A 7,054-nucleotide genomic window follows, 5' to 3' on the forward strand; every position below is an offset into this window, starting at 1 on the left:
TGCCTTAAACTCTAGCCAAAAACACCAACAACTTAAAGTGGGGATGGCCTCAAGATGCCACTTTTTCATTGAATCATTGGGGAATACAAAAAGCTTATTTTACAAAATCCCAATAACTTTAAAGATATTTTTACTATGGTGCAACAAAGAACTAGAAGATAAAAGGAATTTAAAATACTACAAGTGGTCAATCTAATCTAGAAGATCAAAAGTATCTCTTAGTTATGACTAGCATAAGGAAGAAAATCAACATTGCTATAGTTAGAACCAAATCTCACAAACTTCATAACAAAACTAGGCCTTGAATAATTCCAAAACATGGTGGGATGTGAGAATCTGTCATCTTTATGATACTAAGAGGGTTGAATATGAAAAGTACTTTGTGCTAGAGTGCCCCAAAATATCTATCATAACATTGACCTTCCTAATCTAAGCCTAGGTTGGTGCTAGCCCATTTATTGAATGAAAGAAGACTGATCCACCCACAATGGGATGCTTATCACCAAAGTTTTCTTAATACCTTTTAAATACAAATACATTTTTTTTAAATCTAAATAAACTTTTACTTTTTCTTAAGGTATAAATTAATTTTTAACTCAATAGTTATTAATAATCATTATATAATATTATTTTAATATATTTATATAGATTTAATATTAAATATAATTTAAAAAAAATTGATTCTAAAACATAGAAAGTTTCTCATGCTATCAAATCTTAACTAATTATTTTATTGAATGTTCCACATTTGATATAAAATATTTGGACATGAATTATCTTTTAAATTATCATGATAGTATTAGTAAATTATATATATAGATATAGATATATAGATATAATCTAAGGTGGTTGGGAGGAAGGAATAAAATCCTCCTAACTGTTTTATTGAATGTTCTAGATTTGATATAACAAATTGGGAAACAAGTTATCTTTTAAATTATCATGATAGTATTAGTAAATTATATATATATATCTATATATATATATATATATGAACTAGGAAGATTCCATTCCTTCCTCCCAACCACCTTACATAATATATATATATATATATATATATAGATATGGAATCCTAGTTCATATCTATATCTATCTATATATATATATATATATATAAACATGATAAGATGTTGACAATATTGACAATATATGTATATTTCTCATATGGGGTATACATCATTGTACTTGTGAAAAAAAACTTAACTTATAACTATGGCTTTTATCCGAGCACAGTGAGTTCTAAGATGACTAGCATACCTAACCTACAGTTCGAGTAGCCAAGATCCAAGGGCATCTAGGTCGTCAAAATCACTATGCTTAACTTATAACTAATGGCTTTTATATGAGCACATTGAGTTCTGAGATGACTAGCATGCCTAAACTACGCTTTGAGTAGCCAATACCCAAGGGCATCTAAGCTGTCAAAATCACTCAAGGATTGCCCTCAACCTGGGCCACACCAGCCCTTAACATATCTTGATTTTTTTCCTAAAGAGTTTCTAAGAAATAACCTTTTCACCATAGAGTACCTTAACAAACTACCTACCACCATCTATTCTTAACCTCATAAACATATTTTACTAATATTATTATGAACAAGAAAATTCTAATTTAATATAATAATATTTCTTTTATTATTTATTTAAATTTAAATAATTATATTATATTATAAAAAATTAAATATATATATTTTTAATTATTATTATATTTTTTACCCCATAAAAATAAAATTAATACTCATATTTATTTAAAAAATATAAAATATATATTCATTTAATATATAAAAATAAAATAAAAGTTTTTACCTTTCAACATGCTATGATAAATATTAATATTTTGAAATGTCCTAATCACGTATCAATTTCTCTTACCTACATTCCAAACATAAGAAAGTCTCCGAAGACAGAATCTTAACACTCGTATTTATTTAAAAAATATAAAAATATATATTCATTTAATATATAAAATAAAATAAGAGCTTGTACATTTCATCACGCTATGATAAATATTCATATTGTGAAATGTCCTAATCACTTATCAATTTCTCTTACGTACATTCTCAACATGAGAAAGTTTCCGAACAGAGAATCAAAATAGTTTAAGTATAATATATATTTTAGTCTTCGCAAACAATTTCTCTTACGTACATTCTAAACCTAAAAAAGTTCCCGAACACAATCAAAATAGTTTAACTATAATATATATTTTAGTCTTCGCAAAATTATTGAATCAATGATATCAGGAACCTATTTAAAAAATATATTTATTTAATATATAAAAATAAAACAAAAGTGGTTACCTTTTATCGTGCTATGATAAATATTAATATTTTGAAATGTGCTGATCACATATCAATTTCTTTTCCCTACGTTCCAAACATAAGAAAGTTTCCGAACAGATAATCAAAATAGTTGAAGTATAATATATGTTTTAGTCTTCGTAAATAATTGAATCAAGGATATCAGGAAGCTGTATTTGAAGATTTGAAGAGGCCATGCTTCTAGCCAAAAATCTAACAAACCTAGAGTTATTGACCTCCAAAGAGGAGGATGACATACTTGATTACCATTCAGGTGATTTCTTTATCTAGATAAATATATATATATATACTAGTAGCAACCCCACTACAATCCTATGTGTTGATATTTTTGGTTTTATTGTCAAGTTTAAATTATTCAAATGGATAAAAGTTTTGTTGTTATGCTACTTGTCTCAATTCCATGGAAAGCCAACAAAGATAAAGCATCATGTATATCTCTTTATGGACGGCTAATATAAATGTCTCTTAACTTGCAAACATAATTTAAAATTTCATGTATATCTCACAAACCATACCTCTTATTATGTCAAATCTACAAATCTAAGTACACATGAAGACATCCATATAGATGCCATTGTTGAACACTAATTCATTAGTATTATAATCTATATAAGAATCATATGGAAGGAATTTAACATGACTATTTACTTGCACCATACATATATATATATATAATATATATATATATCATACAGAGGGAATTCATTTACTTTTTCATCTCTTGGATACCATTCTTCAAATACAATGAAATTCTTAAATACAATGAAAAAATTCTTCTTTGTTATATGTTCCTAGAGGATAAATAGCCCAATTGTTGAAATAATTGCTATGAATTTTTTAAAGGCAGTCAAAATATAGCCTTATTCTGTTGATACCATTGCAATATTCAAACAAAAAAAAAAAACTATTATTTAGAACCTCCAACAACACAATTTTCTATAAAATAAATATAACTTATAAGAATCTTTTTCCATAAGAGTTATAAGCCTAATGATTGGTGCACATGTGCATTATGATGCATAACACCATTTACAAAGGAACATAGAAATAACATTATTTTTTGTCAACAAAAATGAATGTTTAACTTTATAATACTTATTCAATCTCAAAGGAACTTATATTGAATCAATTTTGATACCTAGTGTCCATTGTTGTGTCTTCTAGTATAATGAAGAGATGCAAGTAGTAGTATTTATAAATCCAAGCAAGTAGTAAATGCAAACATGCATAGTAGGTAGTAAGAAGATCTACAAGTAAGTCTCATTTGTAAATTTTAGTGGCAAGAACATGGGGAGTTGATTCTATTTGGAATTGTTTCTCCTTTGTCTATAAAAAAAGCTTTTGATTTTCAATTCTCACGACCATGGTGTCATTTCAATAAATAGTTGTACATGCATGCATGAGCTCCACAACAATAAAATTCTATTATATAAAAAGGATAACATTTATTTTTTGAACTATCATAATATTGGGAAAAATCGTTAACATTCTTCTTTTTTATTTTTATAGTATATAGAAAAACAATCAATAATGAAAAAATCATAAAAATAATGATAAATAAAAATGTCCTTGCCATTCAACTAACAAAATTAGAAATATTTTTTATTGACAATTAAAATTTTATCTTAATTTTCATTTGTATTTGAAATAATTGTATATCCTTCTATAAGCTACAAGTTCTTAGAAGAAAATAATTACTATTTTAAATCCTCAAGGTATGGTATTGTTACCTTTCACTGCCTATTAATTTGTATTTAGCATTGAGAATTCAATTTTATTTTATTATTATTATTTAAATTTATTTATTTGTAACATGATTGGTTGAGATCTTATTATGGGTTGTTTAGTAACTTCTATTTCTATGAGTTACTAATTTTTTGTTTTATTTCCTTTTTATTTAACTTTTTAATTTTTACTTTTTACTTTTTTCTTTTTTTCTTTTTCTTCTTGTTTTCAATTTAAGATGACTTATTGTTATATGACTTATTCTTGTATTAAAAATATATTTTAATAAATTTAATTATAACTTTTGTTTATATATTAACAAAAAAAATCTCATACACATAAAATAAGCATAAACATATATACCTTAATATAAACCATATTAGTTAATAGTATTTTTTAAGTTTTTGTGATGACATTCAACCCTACATTATTTTATTATTTGTTTTATTTACATTATTTTATATAAGCATAAACATATATACCTTAATATGGTAACATATATATCTTGATATAAATCATAAACACATATACCTTAATATGGTAACATATATACCTTAATATAGACCATATTAGTTAATGGTATTTCTACCTTAATATGGTAACATGTATATCTTAATATAAACCATAAACACATATACCTTAATATGGTAATATATATACCTTAATAGAGACCATATTAGTTAATGGTATTTCTTAATTTTTGTGATGACTTTCAACCCTACATTATTTTATTATTTGTTTTATTTACATTATTTTATTCATTATCTTTTGTGATTAAAAAAAAATCTTTATTATTTTTGTAATTTAATTAATATTTAAACTAACCTGCCTGTACCAGCTATCATTAACATGTATCAAAAACCTATAAATGAAAAGCATGAAACATGTTTTTTTGGTCATGGTCAACGCACAGAAAATAAGCGTGACGTGGACTTCTCTGGTATTATGTAATCGAGCCACGAGGAAGCGGAGAAAGAAGAATCGGAAGGTGAGAGGATCGGAACTAGAGATGAAGCGTATGGCGACTGTAATTCGGCCAGTGCTGTTGTTGCCACCATTGTTTCTCATGCTTATTATGTGTTTCTGGGTTATGACATGCCTGTTGCCTCTATCTTTTCTTCATGCCTGCGTTCAGAGCCGTGTGTTGAATGCATATTATGTTTCTGTCAGTACTGTGCGTTTCCCACAGCAGGCCGTTGTGTTCGAGAATGACACAATTAATTTTGCTGATGATGTGGAGACTCTAAGGCTCAGGGTGGAAAGTCATGACTTGAAAATTGAGTCGCCATTGCTAAATGAGTCTGTTGATGGGCATGGAGTAGTGGCTCTGAAACGGGAGAGACCAACTACCCATGTTGAGATTTCAGCGCAGGGGAAACCTGGAACTGTGTCGAATGAATTGACCATAACTGGGAACAAGAGTAATGATGGAGAAAAGGCTGCATTTGCTCAAGATTTGGAGAAAATGTACATGGAGACTATTAGGACTGAGTCTATGCCTGCAGGCATGAAGGGTCCCAGCCAGAAACAATGCAGGGGAAGGCAAATATATGCCTACGATCTGCCCAAAAAATTCAACATAGAGCTGGTGGAGCAATGCCATAGTCTGATTCCGTGGTTCAGTTTTTGTGATTATTTTACCGATGGAGGAATGGGGAAACCCATCGAAAATTTTTATGAGCACTGCTATCAGACTCATCAATATGCCCTGGAGCTCTTCTTCCATTCTAGAATCTCAAGGCACCCATGTCTGGTTTCGAATCCTGTGGAAGCGAAATTGTTCTACATTCCCTACTATGGAGGCCTCGATGTGATAAGATGGAATCTCAGGAAGAATATCAGCAACGAGAAACGAGACGAACTAGCCCTGGAGCTTCTGAATTGGCTTCAGGGTCAGCCATGGTGGAGAAGAAACAGAGGAAGAGATCATGTTCTGGTGCTGGGCAAGATCTCATGGGATTTCAAGAGATGGAAGGATACTGATACATGGGGGAGCAAGCTGTTACACCTGCCTGAAATGAAGTCAATTACAAAGCTTTTGATTGAACGCGACCCATTGGATATGAATGAAATTGGCATCCCACATCCCACTTTCTTCCATCCTCGTTCTGATAATGATATTTGGCAATGGCAATTGAAGATCAGCAAAAGCCAGAGGCCTCATCTGATAAGCTTTGCAGGTGCACCCAGACCCAACATGACTGAAAACATTCGTTCCATTCTCATCGAACAGTGTTCAAGCAGACCAGAGGCTTGCAAGTTTTTGAATTGCAACTCCAATGTTTGCCTCAGTCCCGAAAGCACAGTGAAGCTCTTCATGAAATCCCAATTCTGCCTTCAGCCTCCTGGTGATAGTCCTACTAGGAAATCCGTGTTCGATTCTCTTGTAGCTGGATGCATTCCAGTGCTGTTCAATCCCCTTACAGCATATTATCAGTATCCATGGCATCTGCCTGCTAACCAGAGCTCCTATTCGGTTTACATACCGGAAGAGAGTGTGAAACAAAGGGAGATAAACGTAATAGAGGTTCTGCAGAAGATTCCAGATGAACAAAGGAAAGAAATGAGGAAGACCATAATTCAGGAAATTATGCCTGGTTTGGTTTATGGTGACCCAGAATCAAGGTTTGATGAATTCCAGGATGCTTTTATGATTTCCTTGAATAATATTTTCTGGAGATTAGCAAAAGCTGGTATCTCAAAGAATTCCTCGCAGACTGAAGCCACTTGAATCCACGATACATTCCACGATGCACAGGCAAATACACAGAGAACTCTACAGATTATCATTTAAGGATTATTTTGAACTAGGTCGCATGAGCAATCAGATGTTCCCAGGAATTGTATTTGCAAATAAAACCACTGAAATCTCATAAATTTGTTTGTTGGTCGTTATTTAATCTAGTTAAGACCATAGTTATCAGTAGCTGCCTGGAATTTGGTTTTGGTCTTGCGGAAGACTATAGTTCTAAGCAGACCGAACCTCCAGACTAAGCAGATGCATATGCA

General features: G+C 30.5%; 1 pseudogene; it reads left to right on the top strand.

Annotated features, from left to right (window-relative positions):
* Window positions 1-4,943: 4,943 nt before the first annotated feature.
* On the top strand, window positions 4,944-6,784 carry LOC149165121 (putative xyloglucan galactosyltransferase GT20 pseudogene; annotated as a pseudogene).
* The last annotated feature ends 270 nt before the right edge of the window (window positions 6,785-7,054 follow it).

The sequence above is a fragment of the Pinus tabuliformis genome, chromosome 5_1, assembly GCF_031772625.1.
Source record: "Pinus tabuliformis cultivar Carrire ecotype Pingquan chromosome 5_1, CPIR1, whole genome shotgun sequence".
NCBI lineage: Eukaryota > Viridiplantae > Streptophyta > Pinopsida > Pinales > Pinaceae > Pinus > Pinus tabuliformis.